This window comes from Tursiops truncatus, chromosome 9 (assembly GCF_011762595.2).
Source record: "Tursiops truncatus isolate mTurTru1 chromosome 9, mTurTru1.mat.Y, whole genome shotgun sequence".
In the NCBI taxonomy this organism is placed as follows: domain Eukaryota; kingdom Metazoa; phylum Chordata; class Mammalia; order Artiodactyla; family Delphinidae; genus Tursiops; species Tursiops truncatus.
The window spans coordinates 70,019,326-70,046,163 of record NC_047042.1 but is presented as its reverse complement, the minus strand read 5'-3'; the positions used below and the strand labels follow the sequence as shown (position 1 = coordinate 70,046,163).

The window sequence follows — 26,838 nt, the reverse complement described above, 5'->3', positions numbered from 1 at the left end:
ATTTTCACATTTAATCCTTCAGTAAGCTTCAAATATTCTTTGATTGAGGACTTCCACTTTGATTAGCCTCCATTTTCAGAGACCTACTTTATGAAGAAGAACTTTCAGGTGTGATGCAATAACAGGACAGAGAGCCACAATGCGGAATTCTTGCTAAAAAGGCTTTGAGCTTGAATCTAATAGATTTCTGCATCTGATCACAGATTAATAAGTAACAGAAGATAGAAGTGGAACATGTTAAAGAACACCACAAGAATAGTTAGTCAGATTCAGAATGTAGGAAATTTTACAGCACACATGACCTAATTTCTTCAATAAATACACATAATTAAAAGAGAGAATTGTTATCGATTAAAATGTGGTATATACATACATGGATATATTATTCAACTTTCAAAAACAAGGAAATCCTACCATATGTGACAACATGGATGAACCTTGAGGACATAATGCTAAATGAAATGAACAGGTCACAGAAGGACAAATACTGCATGATTCCACTGGTTTCAGGTACTTAATGAAAGGTAGCAGAATATTTCACCCCAAAATATTCCTCACTGGATATTTTGGATTATCAGCTCATAAGGGTTATTTGAGCTGATTATTTTGACAAACAGCAGACACAGGAGAAGCTCTGAAAACAGAGGAGAAGTTATCCTTTTGTAAGGGAAATTTACATGTGTAAAGGAAATCTCTGTTTGTGAGGGTGTCTCCCTCTCTACAATAAGAAGAGAAGGATGACTCTAAATCATAAGAGAATCTTACCAATGGAGGAGGCATCAACTTAGATCTGCATAACAAACATTACCTTCCTCGTTTACTGTGATTTTCCTGGTAACGGTTTCCTGCCCCTACCCCTCAAAGTTTCTCTTTTTTCTATTTAGCTGAAGATAATATTTAAAGTGATGGCTTAGCCTACCTCTGAGAGTTACTTATTCTTCCCTGGGCATCTCCCATGTGTACACAAAGTATACAGGTTAATAAATTTCTGTTTGTTTTTCCCTTATTAATCTAAAATACAGTAGTCACAGCTAAGAACTCAGAAAGGTAAAAGGAAATTTATTTTTCTTCCCCATACACTAAAACAGTCAAAGACATGGAAGCAGAGCGTACAATGGTGGTTGCCAAGACCTTGAGGGAAGAGGGAAGTGGAGAGTTGCTATTCAATTGGTATAAAGTTTCAATTAATCAAGTTGATTAAATTATAGAGATTTGCTCATTGTGCCTATTGTTAACAATACTGTATTGTACACTTAAAATTTTGTTAAAAGGGTAGATCACATGTTAAGTGTCCTTACCACAACTTTGAAAAAAGATTTTTTAAGAATACAAAAAATACATATATTTTAAGAGTCACATCAAATAAATGCAATTTGTACCTTGCTTGGATATGATTCAAAACCAGCCAACTGTACAAAGATAATTTTGAGATAGCCAGGGGAAACTGAAAAAGGACTGAATATTAAATAAGAAGAAGAAATTGTTAATGTGATAGTATTGCTGCTCATTTTTTAATTTTTTAAATCCTTATGTGTTAGAGATTCATAGTGAAGTGTTTATGGATGAAATAATAGCATGGTGGAATTTGGATTAAAATACTCCATTCAAATAACAAAGAGAGATGAAATAAGGATGTTGATCATTTCTGAAGGTGAGTGATAGGTATGTGGATTTTTATAATTCTCTCTCTACTTTTAAATATGTTTGAAATTTTCCAGAGTAAAAGATTTAAAAAATAAATAAGCAAAGGCCTCTTTTTGCCAGAATTCTTTATAAATATTGGGGACTTATTTTTTTTATTTTTTCGGTACACGGGCCTCTCAGTGTTGTGGCCTCTCCCGTTGAGGAGCACAGGCTCCGACGCGCAGGCTCAGCGGCCATGGCTCACGGGTCCAGCTGCTCCGCGGCATGTGGGATCTTCCCAGAACGGGGCACGAACCCGTGTCCCCTGCATCGGCAGGCGGACTCTCAACCAATACGCCACCAGGGAAGCCCAATATTGGGGACTTACTAAAGAATGAACTCTGAGTATGAAATTCATCAACAAAATAACATAGCATTCTCCTAATGTCTGGTGATTTCAAATAAAGGTACAGATAATTCAAAACTTAAAGTAGACTTATCTTTGTTCACAAGACAATGTAAATGAGCAAAGTACAAGGAGTTAGTAAAGTAATAGTTTATTCACAAGCCACATGATTTGAGAACTGTGATGAGGAGGACTGTTGAGTCCAAAGTCAGAAGCCATTATTGCCACAAGCAGTATGCCCCTTCTCTTAAAAAAAAAAAAAAAAAAAAAAAAAAAGTTGGCATTACACAGCCATCTGCTCACATCCCACGCTGTTTATCTGGCTGTTTGCTCTGCTTGTCAGAATAGCATTTGGATATTCCCACCATGGCATGAGGGTCAGGCTACCCACCTGGTGCTAGTGACCCCAGGGTTATTTTTCTTCTGCAGCTAATTTTTTTTTTAGCTCATATCAGCTTGGGACTTGGAGAATTCAGCTGTCCAGTCTCGGCATCTCAGCCAGTCACCCGCTCAGGGAGGCATCCCTTCTGTGTCCCAAGTCCAACTCTATGTTCTTGCCAATTTAGAACTGACAGTACAAAATGTTGATTTGCATGTTACTCATAAATAACTTGGCCATGACGTGTAATGTTTACCAACCTGCATCAGCATTTTCCTTACATCAGCCTGACTTGAAAGGACTAAAACTGATTCAGCTATGCAAGATTTTATTGTTGTTATAGTTGTTATTGTTTCTGTTTATTTGACTATTTCTTTTTTGGTGGGATGAACACTAATGGATATTGTCTAAGATAATGTAACATTAAATTTAATCCCATGCTTTTCTAAGTCTTATTAAAATGAATACCCATGGGTTTATTTCTTTGCCAATTCAATTCCATGAGACTGCATTGAATACCTCATACATGCCAAACTTGGGACTGGGTGTATGGGAATACAAAGATCATTAAGACATGATCTCTCTCTTGAGAGGCTTACAGTTAATCTTCTTGGGGTTAGATTGATGGTGGGACATGGTGGATAACAGCCATGTAAACAAATAACTGTGGTAGAAAATGATAAATACATACCAGGAATAGTGTAAGTGATATACAAATAAACAACGCTTAGAAGTATCAATGTATTATAAGCCTATGACTTACAAAGGCAAATGATGTGAAAAGAAAAAATGCCCCAGAGTTTCAGGAGTCACATGTTATTCTCATAAATACATCTGCATAAAAAGTTAAAGGTGCATTGTATATAATGTGGTAGCCACTGGCCACCTGTGTCTATTTAAATTTGAATTAGTTAAAACTACATAAAACAAAAAGATCAGTTCTTTATTGGTCATTAGCCATATTTGAAGTGCTTAATGTGGTTACTGATTACTGTATTGAATGGCACAGGCACAGGGCATTTCCATCATTACAGAAAGTCCTATTGGACAGTACTTACTTACAGTGCCATGGTCTATAGCAGTCTCTCTCACTTTAATGTGCAAATGAATTCCCTGGGTATCTTGTTTACATGTTAATTCTGGTCAGAAGGTCTGGGGTAGGGTCTGAGATCCTGCACTGTTAATAAGCTCCTGGATAATACTGATGTTGCTGGTCCATAGACCATACTTTGTGTAGCAAAGGTCTATACTATTCTATTAACACTAATAAAGAAGTAATGTTTCAAAGGGTTTTCCCCCTAGTTACCTCTGTTAATTGAAGCTAGGGAAAAGTTAAATGATTACTATATTTTTAATAGAGAGAGTTTTTCCTCCCAAAATCTTTGATGTTACATTCTACAATTTAATCATAACCATAATAAGGTCATTTTAAAGACTTTAGCACTGAAACATAAAGTATAACAAAAATATCTTTGTTTTAACTATGCACAATCCATATCCTTACCCCTCTGATTCTTGGCATTCATGAATCAATAAAAAAAAATCAAATCTCAAATCAGTTTTAAAGTGAGTTGAAATTCATTTACCCACCTTAAATATAATTCTAATGTATTTAACTACTGCTCTAATAATGCCACATGCAGTTTTCTCCTTTGATTAGTTCATTTCAAAGTTTTACTTTTCTCAATATATTTTTTCCTAGTTAATATAATTATAAGGGATTTCACAAGAAAAAATAATTTCAACTTAAATAAGAGACTCATTCTTGTTCCTAAAAATAGGGCTGTTATTATTATTTAGGAAGGAATGAGAAATGAAAATAGCCCTAATTCCTTGGTACTAACAGAATGTGTGCCACTTCTATTTCTGCTCCCATTCACTGGCTCTTGAAATTCAACAAAGACACACCATTCCAATGTCAGTTCAAAATATCCATTTCCCCAAAACAGATCAGGGATAGTATCAGTTCTCTCTTCAGTATTTCAGTTCTGGCATGGCTCTCTGGAAAGCTCTTAATTACGTTTTGATGTTGCACATTGCTTATCAGTGTGGCTTCTAATCTCATGCTAAAATCAAACACATCAAAGTAAAACAAAACAAACCAAACAAAAAAACTGGGTTCTTTTCATTCTTCTTTTATTTGGGGAGTGATTAGACATTTAAGTCTTCCAAAATCTCTTGGAGACATTGAAGTTTCCTGAAATTGTGCCTTAATGACCTATTAATTTAAATAACCCATGTAATAATACGTGCCCAAGTAAAATAGTTTTACCAACCAAAGAGTCACAGGTAACTTATAAAGTCATATTATGTGTTTCCCATCTCTACTGAAATGATCAAGATTAAAAAGTTAACAAAAGCAGGAAGCTTGTTTCCTACTAACAAACTGAAAATATAATCCATTAGTCACTCTTTTCAAATTGCTACCTAATTACTTAGAATCTTTCCAACTCTATAATTTACTGATTTAGATAGAATACCATGAAGAGGAAAGAGCGAGTTGTTTACAGGATAGAGCCAATTATGGCTAGACTGGGGAAGGTTAGGGTTAAACCCTTAAAGAGACAAGAGATGCTTGAGGTGGTACAGAGAGCATTGTTGTTATCTGGTCTCATCTGGTTGAGCTTGAAATCATCCGGCTCTTTGGTTTTCTTTACGCTATCTACGTTAGAAGAAGCTGTGGACCAAACTTCCTATTTTATATTTGCCCATCTGCAGCCATTCACAAAGAGTTCCATTTCATTTGTTTCTCACTTTAATCAACAGGCCATTTTAGCATGAAAATAATGATGAAAAGGGATAAAGCGAAGCAAAGGTGTAAAGAAAAATAGAGACCAGAGGTGGCTGGGAAGCAAGCAAGAAAACAAACAAACAAGAACTCTGGAAGAGTTTACCTTTACAAGTGAAAAAAGCCAGAATGAAGATAAGGGAAAGGTGACCTATTAAATTAGGTTTCGTGAGTAGTCTGCTCTTTGATCTTGGAAATAGGTAGGAGACAAGGTCTGAGATAAGTAGGATTCCCTTTTCTAGCTGTGTTTCCTTGCTGTTATTTTAATCTATATTAATCTTTTTGTGGAACAGAAATAACTCTTGAAAGAGTATAGTTTTCAAAATGATGGACTGTGATTTACGAGGTAGAGAGATGCTCTGTCAAGTTGACTGACTCACTAAAGGAGGTAACTGTTCTTTACAATACATTGTTATCAGAAAACTGAACAGAAGTCAATACAATGTCTATTTCTTCAACCCCTCAATAAATGCAATAAAATGCTTTCCTTCTCCTTCAGTGAATGACCAGGTTTGACAACCAGATAAAACAGAACAACTGTGGATCAGAAAGTAGGATTTCCAGTACGACCCAATAACTTTTATATTAAGGGTGCCTGTGAGCTACATTAATATTGATGATTCAGAGATTACAGGTGTACTTTTTTCTCAAGAGTATGCCAGCTAGTGGGATTAATAGCTGTTTTTCCTTATGCAAGTAGGTATCTGCATACACACTTTGATTTGAAGGGTTTCTCAGGTTTCCACCTATCCAACAGTAGTTTTCTATTTATCTGTCAAGGTGCTACTGTACTTCACTACTTTAGGAATTCAATGATTAAAAAAAAACGAAAACCAGATTACTTAGAAGGCAAAGGAGAGAGGCTCTTCATAGATAGAATGAGACAGCCAAGATATTTGGCCAAGATCCTGAAGCCAAAATTTGTGTTTTGAGGAAGATAAGGAAAGAGTGGGTGAAAATCTCCCTCTTTATTATTAGCAAAGGCTTTAACCCAAACTCCCATATGAAGATAGCTGGGTTAGATCACTCGAGAGACTTGGTTTAGATTGACTGCTATTTATTTGTTTTAAAGTCATTAATTTTTCCCTGACAGACCTGGATGGTGATTTCTTTTCCTTGGTGATAATCTGAATCCTGTACAGCTTTCTCAAAACAGGAAGCCCCTCCCAAGTGGGAAGTAGCCCTAGTCCAATTTACCTTACCTTACCCAAAGTGTGTAAAACAAATCTAATTAGTAAAGCTGCTATGAACACTCATGTATAAACATTTTTGTGGGCATTTATTTTAACTTATTTAGATAAATACCTAGAAAAGGAGCTGCTGGATCATATAGTAAGCATACATGCAACTTTGTAAGATACTGCCGAACTATTTTCTAGAGTGGTTGTACCGTCTAAGTAGCCCCACCAGCAGTGTAGAGAGTTCCAATTGCCCCACACCTTCAACAACATTTGTTATACTAAGTGATAGTTGGCAACATATGGTTATTCTATATTAATATAATGAATTAATATAATTTCCATATTAATATAACAAATACTACTCAGCAACAAAAAGGAATAATCCACTGCAACAAAACAACATGAATGTATCTAAAAAACATCCTGCTAAGTGAGCAAAGTGAGACACAAAAGGATACATAGTACATGACTCTGTATTTTTGAAGTTTTAGATAAAGGCAGAACTAATCTATAGAGACCAGAAGCTTATCAATGGTTGCCTGAGGCGCAAGGTATGGGGTGGTGGTGGGGCCATGACTGGGAAGGGCACAAGGGAACTTGTGTTTGGGTTGATAGAAATATTCTATAGCTTGAATGAGATGACAGTTACATAGGTATACACCTATGTCAAAATTTACCAAATTGTATGGTATTTAAATGGGCATATTCATTTTATTATATACATGGTACCTCTCAATAAAGTTTATTAAAAAATGTAAGGAAAATCAATCTAGATTTGAAAGTTAAAGAAGGGGAGGAGCCAGAGAAAGGTGAATCCCAAAAGACCAGTGTCCAAAAAAAAGCTTCACCCTGTAGCAGAGTGGCCCCAAAGACTCTTGAACTCCTCCTGCTCCTGGAATGTGGTGTGGGGAGCGAGGCCAAAGCTCTCACTGGAAGCCAAGTCTGTCAGTATCAGTTGACAAGATAGGTGTCTGGCTACTAAGGTAGGAAAGGCTCTATGAAGAACAGGAGGGAAATCTCTAAAATCCACTTCCTCTGATTCACATATTGGCTTTGTCTGAACCTAGTGGTATTAACCTCTCCCATTGGCTTTGTTTCTTTGTTCTCTTTGGTTTTAAATATTTGAAAAGTTACATACTTGGATTCATATGCTATTTGCATCCTTTTTTAAATTTTTTTTATTTTTTTGTGGTACGCGGGCCTCTCACTGTTGTGGTCTCTCCCGTTGCGGAGCACAGGCTCCAGACGCGCAGGCCCAGCAGCCATGGCTCATGTGCCCAGGCGCTCCGCAGCACGTGGGATCTTCCCGGACCAGGGCACGAACCTGTGTCCCCTGCATCAGACTCTCAACCACTGTGCCACCAGGGAAGCCCTGTTTGCATCCTTTTGATGGATTTCCTTAACCAGTCTCTCTCCTTGGTCCTGGTTTTTGTGTGCAATTTCCCAACTTTGTCTTTTGGGATATGATAACAGATCTTTGAAAACCTTTCTGCCACTGGTATATTCAAATATCCAATTTATTTGCGTGCCTAATAATGCAAATCTAGTAATATTCTTTTTTACTATGATTCATGACATAAAAATTAAGTCAGAGGGATTTTATAGTTATAGTCTTGGAATCATTTTTTTGGTATCAGCTAGGAAATACTGAGAAGCAAGTATTTAGTTGTATACTTTTCAGAAATACTCTTTCAGAAATAAATCCTCTTTCAGAAATAAATCTTAATTGACTGTGGTACAAAGACAGAGTTAAACAGATTTATATTTATTTTATCAGAAAATAAATATAAAATATTGGTTGTATATTTATATCTAAAGAATACTGTTTTTCTGTGTCATTTGTGACCTATTTACTCAAAGCACATGTGTACATGCGTATAAATATTCTTTTTGCATATATTTTTATAGGGACACATTTTCAACATAACATTATTTGGACTTGTCATTATTTTCCAATGTGACTTTAAGAGAAAAATACCGTTGACCTTTGTTTTTCTACTTCAGATTTTTAATTTTTCCTTGCATGATATTCAGGCTTCATAAGTGATGAAGTTAAAGAATTATTTTAGTGTCAAACTTCCTGTATTCAATGAGTTTTAAATATAAAATATCTAATTATAAAAACTCTGTATTTAATGATGCTATGTTCAGACAAAATTGTAAGATTTATAAAAAATACTTTTACCAGTTCTCAGAGTTTCCTTAAATGATATATAAACACCAAGTGATTATATTTTATTATTTATCAATTATTTACTAAATAAGATGGTATTTCTTCCTCCCTCCCTCCCTCCCTTCCTTCCTTCATTTCTTTTTTAAATTTCAAACCAGTGAGAGTAACACCTAATTTAAATAGTAAGTCGATGTTTTGGAAACTATAAAATAAAGTTTTCTTCTTAGTCTACTTCCTGTTTTCTAATAAATTTTATTTTAGTCCTACCCTGCTGATAAGGCATTTATTATGACACATCTAGACTACCTGACAGAAATACAATTTCTTTCCATGCTCTTTTACATTATTTTTGCTCATCTAAGTAGCCTGAAAAAGACAGTGTAATTTAGAGAAACTTGCTAAAGTTCCTGTTTTGATGGCTTCTCCTTTTATTAGAAAAGTGCTGAATCAACTTAATAGTCATTCTGGAGAAAGGTACCATGTACAATGTCAACATCAGCCTGCACAAAGGGAAAAAAAACTCTGAATGTTGAGATATTAATTAGCAAATATAGAACTAAAAATAATAGATGTAGTTAAACACTCTTTTTGTTATATCAGTCCAATGCAGGCATTACCAGAGAACAAATGTAAGGACTACCAAATACTTCTCCATTTAAATGACATGTGTTGTAATCATTGTTAAGCAAATTGATTGACATTGCTGATATTTGTACCTAAATATCATTATGCAAATGATTTTAAGATTATTAAATGTAATAATAATAATATTTTTAAAGGTATAATCTGAGTTTTTGCCACACTAGCTAGATTATTTAAAGTTACTGTTGTCCTATTTAGGTTAAAGGAGACCCTCAACTACTCCTCATTATTTTTCCCTCCGAATTGTGCCATGTTTCTTTGATATCTACAAGTTGCATTGAATGTTTTTGTCAGAGCTGGTGTTGACACACTGTCCTATGATCTGTAATGAATCCAGGGCTGGTGCTGGTGGGGCTCAAAGGGTGCTGTATCCATGGATAAATACCAACAGGGTCAACCTTATCTAAAAATGTAAGGAAGGTATACATAAGATGGAAGGAAAATTACAAATCATACATTCAAAGCCCTAATTTATGTGAAAATAGATTAAGAAGCTGGTACAGGTCACAGAGCAAATTAGTGGCAGAACTGAGATTGGAGTCTAGGGCTCATGAAGGTCTGCTGCCCTGACGGAAAAGTTTTTTATTTAGCCCTTACTATCTCTCATGTTGTTACTGACTGTCATATGCTCTGTTCAACACCCATTTCTCGATGACCTGCTCCAAATGACTTGTTAGAAAATATCACTTGGCTATAGTAATTCACAAAATTCTAAGGAGGTCTGAGAGCTTCCTGAACACTCCCCAGGAATAGGGAGCTCACTCTCTGACACACAACTGGATAAAATCTGAGACAATGTAACAAAGATCTTCTAGTGGACCTTGAATCCACATCCTGTCCATTGCCCATCTCAAAGTCTCCTAGAGTAACACAGCTCAACAGCCCTTCCAATATTTTCAAACTTGGATCATGCTTTTCTCTATTTCAGAATTCATCTCTCCAGATCTATTAAAAGTTATTCATGCAATAGTGTCCATATATCCTTCATCATCCTCACTGCATTCCCCTGGATGTGCTTAATTGCTAATGTTGAACCTCTCGCAATTGATTTTATTATAATAATAATAATTTCAAAGACAGACTTTAATCCAATTTGCTTATAAAAGTTTGCATGTGAATAAATATCCCATATAATCTAAATGAGATGATTCTGAGCAGAAATTTTGATGACCCTTCTTTTCTAGTCCTATCAATTTGTTCTCACAAAACCAACCTAGTAGAAGACTTAAAGAAAAAAAGGGGGAAATGGTATATTTTTCTCTTCTCTATACAAATACAACTCAATCTTGATGATTGCTTTCTGCTGAACTTATTTTATGTACATATTATTTAATATTTTGAGCTTTGTGGGGACATTGAAGGAGGAGAAAGAAGAATAATATAAAAACCTGCAGCCAGAAATGAAGAAAACTCTGTATCAACTGTCTTTGTGTAGGAGATGGAAGAACAAGAACCTACCACCTAGGCATTCTGTTCAGCTACCTTGATCACTGTAAATAAGGATATAAGAATTGAGTCAACGTCTTGGAAGTCAGATTTCCTGAAGTTACGTTTTCTTTTTTGGTTCTCAACTACCTTAAGAAAACTTATCTAGATTGTGTACATTAGATTATTTATAACAGATTAGCCAGGCAACAGTTTAGAAGTAGCTGTCATTGTCATCACGTGTGTGTGGGTTGGCATTCCAGGTGGCAAATCTGGGCGAATGTAATACTTCAGTGTTTTGGACAACAAATCATGTAAAGTATTACTTGTTAAAGAAGTATGTGTGCTCTGAGTGTTATAATTGGACTGTAAAGCACATCTTCATGTTCTCTCCATTTATGAAGTATATTTTAATTTCTGGTTCTAAGTGGAAGAAAATAAATATATCAATGATATGATTTTTGCATGTGTTTCAGTATTTAATGTGATTTAAAATTAAATAGTAGAATATATTGTGTTTTTTAAAGTTTTATTGCCTCCATTTAACCCATACGATTTAGGCATGAGTCATTTAAATTAGTCTTTGCATAATTTTTAATTAGCTCAACTTTCTCTAATTATTACATTAGCTGAAGTTCTCATTAAAGTCTTCCTGTTCCTTATCTCTGAAAGGCAGTATCATAATGAGGGTGAGGGACACTTAGAGGACTAAGGAGATAGTAATTTATAATTTAATGTGACAAGCTGACATTTCATTTATTATGATGAAACCATTTTTGGTAAAGAGGATAAATCATATTTTAAAAATACATGTATTAGTAAGTACAATTGTAAATATTTCAATGAATACAATTATAACTTGTGTATATTCCCAAATTCTTTAGCCTTGCGGGAGGGATACTCTTCCTTTAGTATTCAACTAAAACCCCTAAGTCTCCATCCTGTATAATCATGACAGAAGTCCAATGATCTAAGTGCTGTATTTTATGAAGTATGAGGGGCATAGCTGTTCACATTTTGATATCACTGAAGTAGGATGTACCCTATAGTCAATGTAATCTTTCAATCATTGTCAACCAGGCAACAGTTATGAAATAGCTATCACTGTCATCACATGTGTGACTTTGTAGATATTCCTGGTGGCAAAACTGGCTAATGTAACTTCTCAACATTCTGAACACTTGAATGTAAGGACAATTTAATGAAGAAATATGGTAACTATTTGTTGTACAAAATCTTTCTCATGAATCCCACAGCAAGATTAGAAAAGCACTAGCTTCAAAACTAGCATCATTGGCTTGGAAGAAAATATCAGAATCAATAGTAGAGCACTCTTTGAAGATATGTTGCCTCACCAAGAAAGTGTTGGAAAGACCAAGATATCAATGACTGGGTCAAAAAGTGACTCAAAGAGTCAGACTTAGAAAGCAGAGTCAAATATAAAGAAGCTTTAGAACTATTTTATTCATTTTATTTTCTTATATTTTTGTTTTTATGTATGTGCAAGAGTGATATGTGGTAAAAGTCTATGTTTAGGTAAATCTAAAAGGGCTCTTTCCTTAAGTAGAAAATAAAAATGTAAGTTATAAGAAAACATTATATGATAATTTAATTTGCAGAAATTTTTCTTTCATTGTGGCACATAAAATAACAGTGCACCTTAAAATAATGGCACCTTAGAGTCAAAGAACATAAGTCTAGAAACTTCCAGGGAGTCATCATATGCTCTATCATTTAGTACTGACTGTTGCTTGTCATCTTTCTGATGATACGAGACTTCACACAAATCACAGGGCCACTTCTCAAGGTTTGCGCCTATTACAACAGCAGTTTGCCTTATGAGGAGCCACAAAGCAGAGTTGACATTAAGATATGGCATTAAGAAATCTTTACTGGAATCTTTTGGATGTGAGGGGAAAAAATGTAATGCCACAACAGCAAATTTTCACCTGGAATATTTGATAGCATTGTGTTTAGAGTACTTTTCCCTGATCCTCCACAGAGAGATCCTTTTTATATTTCTCCTTGGTCTTGCTTCTCTCTATTGTTGCAAGAAACAGCTTGCCTCGCTAAAAAGGGAATACCCTTAGCCAATATTGAAACCCCACTGATGTCTAAGAAACTTGCCGAGTTTTCTCCCAGTTAAAAATAAAGGTGGGCTTTCACATTATTATGGAGAGTAGCTAATTTTCTCATTGACTCAAATTTCTCCCTTCTAGAATGGCATTTTTACTTTACTATTTCATGACTAAAAATCCTATTAAAATGTCTCTTTGTAACGTGTGTGCATGTTTTCCAAAACCAAAGAACAGTATACTCTTAAAGATACATTCTGCTTCTATTACTAAAACAATAGAGAAAAACATGAGGCAGCCTGTTAAAATAGCAGCTTGTTCCTGATATATAAAAAATTCACTGGAAGAAAATATAAAAACAAAAAAAACCCACTAAAATTTCAGAGACCACCCTGATGATTTGAATTTTGATGCTATATTTGCTCTAAGAGCTTAATAACACAAATGAATGGGTTTTAATAGACACTGATATCCTCTGAAACCACAAGAGAGTGAGACAGATTTACAAATAGGGATTGGTGAGATTTGAGCATAAATTCTACTTCCAAAGTCTCCAGAATGGAATTAACTAAAGTTAGGCAAAGTCACTAATTTTTCAATATGATCTATAAATACTGCAAATGAAAAACAAAATAAGAGCTACAAAGTAGAGCAGTAGTTTTCAAACTTTAGAGACATAAATTTCACCCAAGGAGCTTGTTAAAAACTGGAGAGTTCTAACTCCTAGCCTCTAATTATTCTGAATTAGTACGTCCGTGGAAGGTCTAGAAATTTACATTTTTGTCACGAAAACATCAGGTGATTCTGATGCAAGAGTTCAAGGCATCACATTAAGGAAGAAAAAAAACCGCTATAAAGCCTGTATCTCAAATAGGAAAAAAAAAGAACCCAATAACATGTTACAATAATATGCCCAAATGGTTTGGACCATTTGCCCGCATATCTGGATACATAGTCTAACAATTAGCAGATTTATGATAAAAATAATTTACAATGATTTCAAGCATCTAATGGACAAATTATTCCTTAATATTTAATGATCTTCAGAGAGAAAAATAATCTTAGTATGATAATTTAATTACATTACTTGTAAAAATATCAGTTATTTAAAATATGTACACAGAACATCATAGTCTTGGTCTTGCACACTGTATTTGGTGTTCAGTGTAAACTAAATTTCAATAAATTTTATCATTATACGTCAGCTCCCTCACACAAGCACATGCCCCAGATAACAGCCCCAGAGTCACAAGCAAATGCAGGTTCCTGAGTGACTTCCCTAACAGCCCTTGTGATCACCAGCCTCCCCTGTGCACCCCTTAGGAAAGACCTCTGTAGCGCTTACCAGCACCCTGCTTTTTTGGTTGGAATTGACCAATTCACCAGAAGGCCATGAACCTCAAAGCATTCTACTCTCGGACCCTAAGACATGTGCCCCAGGTTCTACCCTCTGTCTGCACTCTGCTTTGACCTCCCAATGTGGCCCCTTGAAACATGCCGTGTACTTCCTCCAGGACCTATGAGTAATAGACTGCTCTATTTGAATTTCTCTTGCGGTCTGTTGTTGAACCTCCACTCACCATATGGCACCCTGTGCTCCATTTAACAAGTGTTAATTTTAAAAAGTCAGACACAAGGCAAAGGTTTTACCGTTTTAGAAATCTTCCAGAATATACTCTTGAATAAGTACAAATTTACCTTAATCTCCTCCACTACACGTATTTATACTGTAATCACTAAACTTCATCTCTCTGAGGGTCAATAAATTTTCCTTAACATATGACTTGAATACTGTGGTCTCTGTTTGATACTGGAAACATTATATGATTAGGAGTTGAACCAATTGAAAGTATAATGCTCTTGACAATTAATATTCTATCTTTTCCCAAAAGTATTATTTAATAATATTATTACTTTGGATCAGAATTAAAGCAAAGGTAGGATGCATGACGTTTAAAATTTCCTTCCAAGCTAATGATTCATGAATATTAAAGAAATTTACTATTTTATGATGCAGTTGAATGTAAATAACTTTATCCTTAAAACATAAATAAATAAATAAATAAAACAAATATTTTCTCCCTTTTATATTTAGGTCCAATTCATGTTTGTTCCATTGCTCCCAAACTCCTTGGGGTTGTTTCAAGGTTGTAAGAGGAGACTTGTTGATGGATGCACAATGTAATTATACTGTAGCCAAGCACCTGCCCTCCCACTGCCTGAAAAGCAGAGGAGGAAGGCCAAGAATACGCGTAAGAGAATTCAACTCATCACTATTCATGTACCTAGAAATATGAAGTTCCAGATATATAGCATGATAGAGCTCATGCAAACTGATAGCTGTAACAGGGCTACAAAAAAAAGCACCGGAATGCATATCCTTTCTAAGGAGGGTCTCTTCATGCTCACACCCAGCCCCTCAACCCCCACTACTTAATCTTAAGCCTTGATTTTGCTGATTTGATGTATACGGAAGAGAGAACATTGAGAGAACACTAGAGCTGTAATTGCTTTACATTGGGAAAGGCATGGAGGTATCACTGAGGAAGAGAAGGGAGTGAGAAGGTGGGAGGACAGGCATCAAAAAGTGGGTGGAGCAGAAAGAGTACCCTTGACTCTAAGCGTGAGAGGAAGAGAGCAAAAAAGAAGTAATTTTGGAGTTGCCAAGTGAAATGGAATTTGAGTGGAGAGAAATGCATAAAGCATACTTTGTGAAGTTTTGACCTGTATTTTTTAATTCTCCTTTTTGTTTTTTCTTTATTAAGAAATTTCAGTGAAGACTTCTTACCGAAGATAGAAATATTTTCCAATACTTTGTAATTAGGTTTGTGATTTTTAAAAATGCAATGAAAAGGGACTTGAAGCAAGATAATAAGACTCAGATATTTTCAAGTTATATCAGAAACAGGTATTATTTAAGTAAAATTTCAGATAATACAAAACCCAAGTCAGGAAATTGTTCTTCCATCAGAAGTGCAAATCTAATGAATATAATCATTAGGGAGGGGGACTTGCCCTGTAGGTGGATTCTGAGTTCCGGGTAATCAGTTTGTCTGAGATTCCAAACCTACTAATTATTTAGAGATGAACTTAGAAAAGAGGAAGAAGAAAAGAATGAGGAAGGTGTGTGTGTGTGTGTGTGTGTGTGTGTGTGTGTGTGTGTGTGTGTGTGTGTTCACACCTAAAAGACTTTCTCTCTGGTTAGTCAAGTGTGACTATTCAGACTGCCAGTAGGTCTCCTCACAGTGCTCAGGGTTATTGCCTTGAATCACTGAACTCTTGAGATAGACTGGCATGTAATGAATACATGGAAACTTACACTTAAGCCTTCACAGGTTATACACATTAAAAGGATGTAAAGTTTGTTTCAGAGTTTCTCCTGCAAGGCATTACTCGTATTTAGCAAATGTTATTTCCTTAACACCCCAATCAAAACAAAGAGAAGCACGCAAAACTAAACAGATTAACATGCCCTATTTTCTAAATTTCCTTTAAATATTTCTCATAACACAAGTAACATATTCATTGTGCAAAATAAAAAATTCCAAGTAAGAAAAAAATCAACCAAAATATTCATAGTTGCTCTTAATATTTTGATATATACAAAACTTAAATAAACATTAATATTTTGTTTCCTTAAAATTTTCCATTTCATATAAGTTATCTAATTTGCAGGCATACAGTTGTTCACAGTATTCCTTTATAATTCCTTTTATTTCTTAAGGTCAATAGTGAGGTCCTTTCATTTGTGATTTTATTAATTTAATTTTCTTCTCTTTTTTTCTTGGTTAGTATAATTTCTATTAATTTCATTTGGTTCACTGAATCTTATTGCTGTAGTGTTCCAAGTGCTACAAAGCCCATCTTTTAATTTTCAACTATTATACTTTTCACTTCTAGAATTTTCTTTCTGGTTCTTTTGTAGTTTTCATTTATGTGCTCAATTCCATATCTGTTTATCCATCTGTTCTATTAAGTCATTAAACATGTTTATAATAGTAGGCTTTTTAAAAACTGAAGTATAGTTGACTTACAATATTATATTAGTTTCAGGTGTACAACACAGTGATTTGATATTTTATAGATTATACACTATAAAAAGTTATTATACAATATCGACTATATTGTCTGTGATGAACATTACATGCCTGTGACTTTATTTTATAACTGATAGTTTGTACCTTTTAATTCCATTCACATACTTTGCCCCTACTCCTACCCCCTCCCCTCTGGCAACTACTAGTTTGTTCTTTGTATCTGTGAGTCTGTTTCTGTTTTGTTATATTTATTCTTTGTTTTGTTTTTTTAGATTCCACATTTAAGTGAAAGCATAAGCACTTGTCTTTCTCTGCCTGACTTACTTCACTAAGCATAGTACCCTACAGATCCATCCATGTTGTCACAAATGGCAAGACTGCATTCTTTATTATGGCTGAGGAATACTCTACTGTATTTATAATATATACCACATATTCTTTATCCATTCATCTGCTGGTGGGCACTTAGGTTACTTCCATATCTTGGCTATTGTACTGCTATGAACACTGGGGTGCATATATCTTTTGAAATTAGTGTTTTCTTTTTTTCGGATAAACACTGAGGAGCAGAAGTGCTAGATGGTATGGTAATAATATTTTTAATTTTTTGAGAAATCTCCATGTTGTTTTCTATAATGGCTTTACTAATTTACACTCCCAAAAACAGTGCATGAGGGTTTACTTTTCTCCACCTCCTCGCCAACACTTGTTATTTCTTGTATTTTGGATGACAGCCATTCTGACAGGTGTGAGGGGATACTTCATTGTGGTTTTGATTTGCATTTTCCTGATGGTTAGTGATGTTGAGCATACTCTCATGTGCCTGTTGGCCATCTGTATATCTTCTTTGGGAAAATGCCTATTCAGGTCCTCTGACCATTTTTAATCAGATATTTACCTCATATCAGACATATCATTTGCAAATATCTTCTCCCATTCAGGAGGCAGGCTTTTCATTTTACTGATGATTTCCTTCACTGTGCAAAAGGTTTTTTGTTTGGTGTGGTCCCATTTGTTTATTTTTCTCTTGTCCTTGCTGAGGAAAGAGATCAAAAAATATTAAGACTGATGTCAGGGCTTCCCTGGTGGCGCAGTGGTTGAGAATCTGCCTGCCAATGCAGGGGACATGGGTTCAAGCCCTGGTCTGGGAAGATCCCACATGCCACGGAGCAACTGGGCCCGTGAGTCACAACTACTGAGCCTGTGCGTCTGGAGCCTGTGCTCCACAACAAGAGCGGCCGCAATAGTGAGAGGCCTGCGCACCGCGATGAAGAGTGCCCCCACTTGCTGCAACTAGAGAAAGCCCTTGCACAGAAACGAGGACCCGACATAGCCAAAAATAAATAAATAAATAATTAAAAAAAAAAAAAAGACTGATGTCAAGGAGCTACCACCTGTTTTCTCTTAGAAGTTTTAAGTCTTACATTTAAGCCTTTAATCCACTTTGAGTTTATTTTTTCATATGGTGTGAGAAAATGTTCTAGTTTCTTTGTTTTACATGTAGCTGTCCAGTTTTCCCAACACCACTTATTGAAGAGACTGTCATTTCTCCATTGTATATTTTTGCCCCCTTTGTTGTAGAATAATTGACCATATGTGTGTCGGTTTATTTCTGGGCTCTCTATTCTGTTCCATTGATGTATGTGTCTGTTTTTGTGCCAATACCATATTGTTTTGATGAATGTAGTTTTGTAGTATAGTCGAAGTCAGGGAGCATGATACCTCCAGCTCCGTTCTTTCTCAAATAGTTTTGGCTATTTGGGGTCTTTTGTGTTTCCATAAAAATTTTTAAATTATTTGTTCTAGTTCCATGAAAAATGTTTTTGGTATTTTGATAGGGATTGCATTGAATCTGTAGATGACATTGAGAAGTATGGACATTTTAACAATATTAATTCTTCCAATCCATGAACATGAAATACTTTTCCATTTATTTGTGTTGTCTTTATTTAATCAATGTCTTATATTTTTCAGAGTACAGATCTTTCATCTCCTTGATTAAATTTATTCCTAGGGGTTTTTTCTTGACTTGACTGTAAATGAGATTATTTTCTTGATTTCTTTGTGACTGTTCATTATTGCTATATAGAAATGTAACTGATTTCTGTGTATTAATTTTGATTCCTGAAAATGTAGTGAATTTATTTATTAGTTCCAATAGTGTTTTGAGTGAGTTTTCTATAGATAGTATCACGTCATCTGCAAATAATGACAGTTTACTTCTTTTCTTCCAATTTGGATGCTCTTTATCATTATTTTTTCATCTGATTGCTGTGGCTAGGACTTCTAACACTCTGTTGAATAAAAGTGGTGAGAGTGGTGGCCGTATCTTTTTCCTGGTTTTGGAGGTAAAGCTTTCAGTTTTTCACCATTCAGTATAATGCTAACTGTGGGTCATAAATGGGATTTATTATGTTGAGGTATTGTTCCCTCTATAACAACTTTGTTGAGAGTTTCCATCATGAATGGATGATGAACTTTATCAAATGCTTTTTCTGTATCTATTGAGATAACCATGTGATTTTTATCCTTAGTTTTGTAAATGTGGTGTATCATGTTGATTGATTTGTGGATATTAAACAACTCTTGCAGCCTTGGAATAAATCCCACTTGATCATGGTATATGATCCTTTTAATGTATTATTGTATTTGGTTTGCTAATATTTTGTTGGGGATTTTTGCATCTATGTTCATCAGGGATATTGGCTTGTAATTTTCTTTTATTGTAGTGTTTTTGTCTGGTTTTAGTATCAGGGTAATGCTGTCCTTGTAGAATCAGTTTGGAGGTGTTCCCGCTTCAATATTTTGGAATAGTTTGAGAAGAACAAGTATTAACTCTTCTCTAAATATTTGGTAGAATTCCTCTGTGAAGCTATCTGGTCCTGGACTTTCATTTGGTGGGAGATTTTTTGGTTAGTGATTCAATTCATTACTAGTAATTAAGTCTGTTCAGACTTCTTATTTCTTCCTGATTCAATCTGAGAAGATTGTATGTTTCTAGGAATTTATCCATTTCTTCTAAATTGTTCAATTTGTTGGCCTATAATTGTTCATAGTATTTTCTTAGAATAGTTTATATTTCTGTGATATCAGAATGAGAAGTTGTAACTTTTCTTTCATTTCTAATTTTATTTATTTGCCCCCTCTCTCTGTCTCCTTTTTCCTTGATGAAGTTGGCCAAAGGTTTACCAATTTAATTGATCTTTTAAAACAAACAGACAAAAAAACCCAGCTCTTAGTTTCATTGATCTTTTCAACTGTTTGTTTTTTTAAAAACCTTTTAGAGCTTTATTGTAGTGACATGGAAAGAAAGTTCAAAACATAGGATGTGGGCTTCCCTGGTGGCGCAGTGGTTGAGAGTCCGCCTGCCGATGTAGGGGACACGGGTTCATGCCCAGGTTCGGGAAGATCCCACATGCCACAGAGCGGCTGGGCCCATGAGCCATGGCCGATGAGCCTGCACGTCCGGAGCCTGTGCTCCACAACAGGAGAGGCCACGACAGTGAGAGGCCTGCGTACCACAAAACAAAAAAACAAAAAACCAAAAAAAAAATAGGGTGTACACTGAAAAAATATGTGAGACCTTAGCTAACACTTAACATTGATTTTCTCTGAATGGGGTGTGTGTGTGTCAATCTTCTATGTTATCTATTGCTACAATTTATAATTAAAATATATTACCTTTGTAATTAGAAAAAAAGTAATATTTTTAAAAGGTAACTTTACAATTTCTTTCTATAGGAGATTACATGCTTTATACAAAGCCAAAAGAAATTTTAGAAATTCAACGTTTAAACTATGAGCAGGTAATAGATACAATTTTTGTTATATTAAAATAGTTAATTTTTACTTATGGATATATTCATTGGTCTCTATCATTGGCTTTTCTTTTTTTTTTAATTTTATTTTTTTATACAGCAGGTTATTATTACTTATCTATTTTATACATATTAGTGTATATATGTCAATTCCAATCTCCCAATTCATCCCACCACCAACAACCCCCTGCCACTTTCCCCCATTGATGTCCATACATTTGTTCTCTACATCTGTCTCTATTTCTGCCTTGCAAAATGGTTCATTTGTACCATTTTTCTAGGTTCCACATATATGCGTTAATATACAATATTTGTTTTTCTCTTTCTGACTTACTTCACCCTGTATGACAGTCTCTAAATCCATCCAAATCTCTAGAAATGACCCAATTTCGTTCCTTTTTATGGCTGAGTAATATTCCATTGTATATATGCATCACATCTTCTTCATTCATCTGTCGATGGGCATTAGATTGCTTCCATGACCTGGCTATTGTAAATAATGCCACAATGAACACTGGGGTGCATGTGTCTTTTTGAATTATGGTTTTCTCTGGGTATATGCTCAGTAGTGGGATTGCTGGGTCCTAGGGTAATTCTATTTTTAGTTTTTTTAAGGAACTTCCATACTGTTCTCCATAGTGGTTGTATCAATATACATTCCCACCAACAGTGCAAGAGGTTTCCCTTTTCTCTACACCCTCTACAGCATTTGTTGTTTCTAGACTTTCTGAGGATGCCCATTCTAACTGGTGTGAGGTGACACCTCATTGCAGTTTTGATTTACTCTTCTCTAATGATTAGTGATGTTGAGCATCTTTTCATGTGTTTGTTGGCCATCTTTATGACTTCTTTGAAGAAATGTCTATTTAGCTCTTCTGCCTATTTTTTGATTGTTTGTTTTTTTAATATTGAGCTGAGTGAGTTGTTTATATATTTTGGAGATTAATCCTTTGTCCGTTGATTCGTTTGCAAATATTTTCTCCCATTCTGAGGGTTGTCTTTTCGTCTTGTTCTAGTTTCCTTTGCTTTGCAAAAGTTTTTAGGTCCCATTTGTTTATTTTTGTTATTTCCATTACTCTAGGAGGTGGATCAAAAAAGATCTTGCTGTGATTTATGTCAGAGTGTTCTTCCTATGTTTTCCTCTAAGAGTTTTATAGTGTTCAGTCTTACATTTAGGTCTCTAATCCATTTTGATTTTATTTTTGTGTATGGTGTTACGGAGTGTTCTAATTTCATCCTTTTACATGTAGCTGTCCAGTTTTCCCAGCACCACTTATTGAAGAGGCTGTCTTTTCTCCATTGTATATCCTTGCCTCCTTTGTCATTGATTAGTTGACCACAGGAATGTGGGTTTACCTCTGGGATTCTATATTTCTGTTTTTGTACTGGTACCATATTGTCTTGATTACTGTAGTTTTGTAGTATAGTCTGAAGTCAGGGAGTCTGATTCCTGTAGCTCCGTTTTTCCCTCAAGACTGCTTTGGCTATTTGGGGTCTTTTGTGTCTCCATACAAATTTTAAGATTTTTTTGTTCTAGTTCTGTAAAAAATACCACTGGTAATTTGATAGGGATTGCACTGAATCTATACATTGTTTTGGGTAGTATAGTCATTTTCACAATATTGATTCTTCCAATCCAAGAACATGGTATATCTCTCCATCAAACTGTTTGTGTCATCTTTGATTTCTTTCATCAGTGCCTTATAGTTTTCTGAGTACAGGTCTTTTACCTCCTTAGGTAGGTTTATTCCTAGGTATTTTATTCTTTCTGTTGCAATGGTGAATGGGATAGTTTCCTTAATTTCTCTTTCTGATCCTTTGTTGTCAGTGTATAGGAATGCAAGAGATTTCTGTGCATTAATTTTGTATCCTGCAACTTTACCAAATTCACTGATTAGCTCTAGTAGTTTTCTGGTGGCATTTTTAGGATTCTCTATGTATAGTATCATGTCATCTGCAAACAGTGACAGTTTTACTTCTTCTTTTCCAATTTGTATTCCTTTAATTTCTTTTTCTTCTCTGATTGCTCTGCCTAGGACTTCCAAAACTATGTTGAATAATAGTGGCAAGTGGACATCCTTGTCTTGTTCCTGATCTTAGAGAAAATGCTTTCAGTTTTTCACCACTGAGAATGATGTCTGTTGTGGGTTTGTCATATACGGCCTTTATTATATGAGGTAGGTTCCCTCTATGCCCACTTTCTGGAGAGTTTTTATCAAAAACAGGTGTCGAATTTTGTGAAAAGCTTTCCCTGCATCTATTGAGATGATCATATGCTTTTTATTCTTCAGTTTGTTAAAATGGTGTATCATATTGATTGATTTGCATATATTGAAGAATTCTTGCAACCCTGGGATAAATCCCACTTGATCATGGTGTATGATCCTTTTAATGTGTTGTTGGATTCTGTTTGCTAGTATTTTGTTGAGGATTTTTGGATCTATATTCATCAGTGATATTGGTCTGTAATTTTTCTTTTATCGTAGTATCTTTGTCTGGTTTTGGTATCAGGGTGAAGGTGGCCTCATAGAATGAGTTTGTGAGTGTTCCTTCCTCTGCAATTTTTTGGAAGAGTTTGAGAAGCATGGGTGTTACCTCTTCTCTAAATGTTTGATAGAATTCACCTGTGAAGCCATCTGGTCCTGACCTTCTTGTTTGTTGGAAGATTTTTAATCACAGTTTCAATTTCATTACTTGTGATTGGTCTGTTCATGTTTTCTATTTCTTCCTGGTTCAGTCTTGGAAGGTTATACCTTTCTAAGAATTTGTCCATTTCTTCCAAGTTGTGCATTTTATTGACATAGAGTTGCTTGTAGTAGTCTCTAATGATGCTTTGTATTTCTGCAGTATCTGTTGTAACTTCTCCTCTTTCATTTCTAATTTTATTGATTTGAGTCCTCTCCCTCTTTTTCTTGATGAGTCTGGCTAAAGGTTTATCAATTTTGTTTGTCTTCTCAAAGAGCCACCTTTTACTTTTATTGATCTTTGCTACTGTTTTCTTCATTTCTATTTCACTTATTTCTGCTCTTAGCTTTATGATTTCTTTCCTTCTATTAACTTTGGGTTTTGTTTGTTCTTCTTTCTCTAGTTCCTTTAGGTATCAGGTTAGATAGTTTATTTGAGATTTTTCTTGTTTCTTGAGGTAGGATTGTATTGCTACAAACATCCCTCTTAGAATTGTTTTTGCTGTATCCCATAGGTTTTGGATCATCGTGTTTTCATTGTCATTTGTCTCCGGTTACTTTTTGATTTCCCCTTTGATTTCTTCAGTGATCTCTTGGTTATTTAGTAATGTATTGTTTAGCCTCCAGGTATTTGTGTTTTTTACATTTTCTCCTCTGTAATTTATTTCTAATCACATAGCACTGTGGTCGGAAAAGATGCGTGATATGATTTCAATTTTCTTAAATTTACTGAGGCTTGATCTGTGATCCAAGATGTGATCAATCCTGTGGAGAATGTTCCATGTGCACCTGAGAAGAAAATGTAAACTGCTGTTTTCAGATGGAATGTCCTATGAATACCAATTAAATCTATCTGGTCTATTGTGTCATTTAAAGTTTGTGTTTCCTTATTGATTTTCTCTCTGGATGATCTGTCCATTGCTGTAAGTGAGGTGTTAAAGTCCCCCACTATTATTGTGTTACTGTCGATTCCCTCTTTTATAGCTGTTAGCATCTGCCCTATGTATTGAGGTGCTCCTATGTTGAGTGCATATATATTTATAATTGTTATATGTTCTCCTTGGATTGACCCCTTGATCATAATGTAGTGTCCTTCCTTGTTTCTTGTAACATTCTTTATTTTAAAGTCTATTTTATCCGGTATGAGTATTGCTACTCCAGCTTTCTATTGATTTCAATTTGCATAGAATATCTTTGTCAATCCCTTCACTTTCAGTCTGTATGTGTCTTTAGGTCTGAAGAGGGTCTCTTGTAGACAGCATATAGATGGGTCTTGTTTTTGTATCCATTCAGAGAGCCTGTGTCTTTTGGTTGGAGCATTTAATCCATTTACATTTAAGGTAATTATCGATATGTATGTTACTATTACCATTTTCTTAATTGTATTGGGTTTGTTCTTGTAGGTCCTTTTCTTCTCTTGTGTTTCCCACTTAGAGAAGTTCCTTTAGCATTTGTTGTAGAGCTGGTTTGGTGGTGCTGAACTCTCTTAGCTTTTGCTTGTCTGTAAAGTTTTTGATTTCTCCTTAGAATCTTAATGAGATCCTTGCCAGGTTATCTTGGTTTACGGTCTTCCCTTTCATCACTTTAAATATATCATGCCACTCCCTTCTGGCTTGTAGAGTTTATGCTGAGAAATCAGCTGTTAACCTTATGGGTGTTCCCTTTTATGTTATTTGTCGTTTTTCCCTTGCTGCTTTCAATAATTTTTCTTTGCCTTTAATTTTTGCCAATTTGATTACTATGTGTCTTGGCATGTTTCTCCTTGGGTTTATCCTGTATGGGACTCTGCGCTTCCTGGATTTGGGTCGCTATTTCCTTTCCCATGTTAGGGAAGTTTTTTTTTTTTTTTTTTTAACCTCTTTATTGGGGTATAATTGCTTTACAATGGTGTGTTAGTTTCTGCCCCATAACAAAGTGAATCAGTTATACATATACATATGTTCCCATATCTCTTCCCTCTTGCATCTCCCTCCCTCCCACCCTCCCTATCCCACCCTTCCAGGCGGTCACAAAGCACCGAGCCGATATCCCTGTGCCATGTGGCTGCTTCCCACTAGCTATCTAATAGGGAAGTTTTTGACTATAACCTCTTCAAATATTTTCTCTGGTCCTTTCTCTCTCTCTTCTCCTTCTGGGACCCCTATAATGCGAATGTTGTTGCGTTTACTGTTATCCCAGAGGTCTCTTAGGCTGTCTTCATTTCTTTTCGTTCTTTTTTCTTTATTCTGTTCTGCAGCAGTGAATTCCACCATTCTGTTTTCCAGGTCACTTCTCCGTTCTTCTGCCTTAGTTATTCTGCTATTGATTCCTTCTAGTGTAGTTTTCATTTCAGTTATTGTATTGTTTATCTCTGTTTGTTTGCTCTTTAATTCTTCTAGGTCTTTGTTAAACATTTCTTGCATCTTCTCGATCTTTGCCTCCATTCTTTTTCCGAGGTCCTGGATCATCTTCACTATCATTATTCTGAATTCTTTTTCTGGAAGGTTGCCTATCTCCACTTCATTTAATTGTTTTTCTGGGGTTTTATCTTGTTCCTTCATCTGGTACATTGCCCTCTGCCTTTTCATTTTGTCTATCTTTCTGTGAATGTGGTTTTTGTTCCACAGGCTGCAGGACTGTAGTTCTTCTTTCTTCTGCTGTCTGCCCTCTCTACCTTGTTCTTTTGTTTGGACCATATTCCTTTGTTTTTTAATTTTCTTTGACTTTCTCTGTCTCTGTGAAATTAGGCAAAACAGTTACCTATACTGGAGTTGAATGTGTGTCCTTGTGTAGGAGCATCCCTATGCAGCCTGCATGTTCCTATGGCTTTGACAAGAGAGCTGGAGCTAAAGTGTGAGGGACCACAGCTTTTTTCCAGGACATGCCAATGCTGCCAACTTGGTGGGGGTGAGTTGAACCTGGGTGGGTGGTGGGGGCTAGATCAGTGTTTGGTTCAAACTGGGGCCTCTCCCAGAGTGTAGTGGTGGCTGTTACATTTGGGGAGTAGGGGTAGAGCCAGAAGTACTAGAGCTGGAGCCTGGCATGGGCCAGAGATTTTCCCAGGATATGCTGGCAGCCACCAACTTGGCAGGGGTGGGCTAGATATGGATCGGGCTTCTCTGAGGGGGCACTGGTGGCTACCATTTTGGTGGTACGGCTAGAATTTTAGGGTCTAGATGGGAGCTCAGTGCAAGCTGGGGTTTCTCCTGAGGCACACTGGCAGCTGCTGCCTTTTGGGGGCTGGAGCTGGAGCAAGAGGGGTTGAAGCTAGAGAGGCTAGAGATGGAATCTGACACAAGCTGGGGCTTCTCCCAGGGCACACTGGCATGTGCTCCTTTGATGGGGAGGCTGGGGATGAAGGGAATAGACTGAAGACTGCAGAGTCTGGTCCGGGGGCTTCTCCTGGGGTGTGTGAGGGCTGATACCTTTGTTGGAGTGGTATTTGGAGCTTCAGCCCGATGTGGGCTGGTGGGTGTGCTCAGGTGGTCTTGTCAGCCTCTCTAGAACACCAGGAGCTTTTCAATCAGCTACCTCTGTGCTGTTACTGGAAGCAAATAAGTTTGTGTTCATGTCCCTTAAGGGTGGATTCTCAGTTTCCTATAGCTTTCCAGTTCTCTCAGTGGTAAGC

General features: G+C 35.8%; 1 long non-coding RNA gene across 1 annotated transcript in view; it reads right to left on the bottom strand.

The window, feature by feature from the left end:
• Positions 1 to 26,838, bottom strand: part of LOC109548287 (uncharacterized) — a 734,651-nt gene that overhangs the window by 272,857 nt on the left and 434,956 nt on the right. The window lies entirely within an intron of this gene.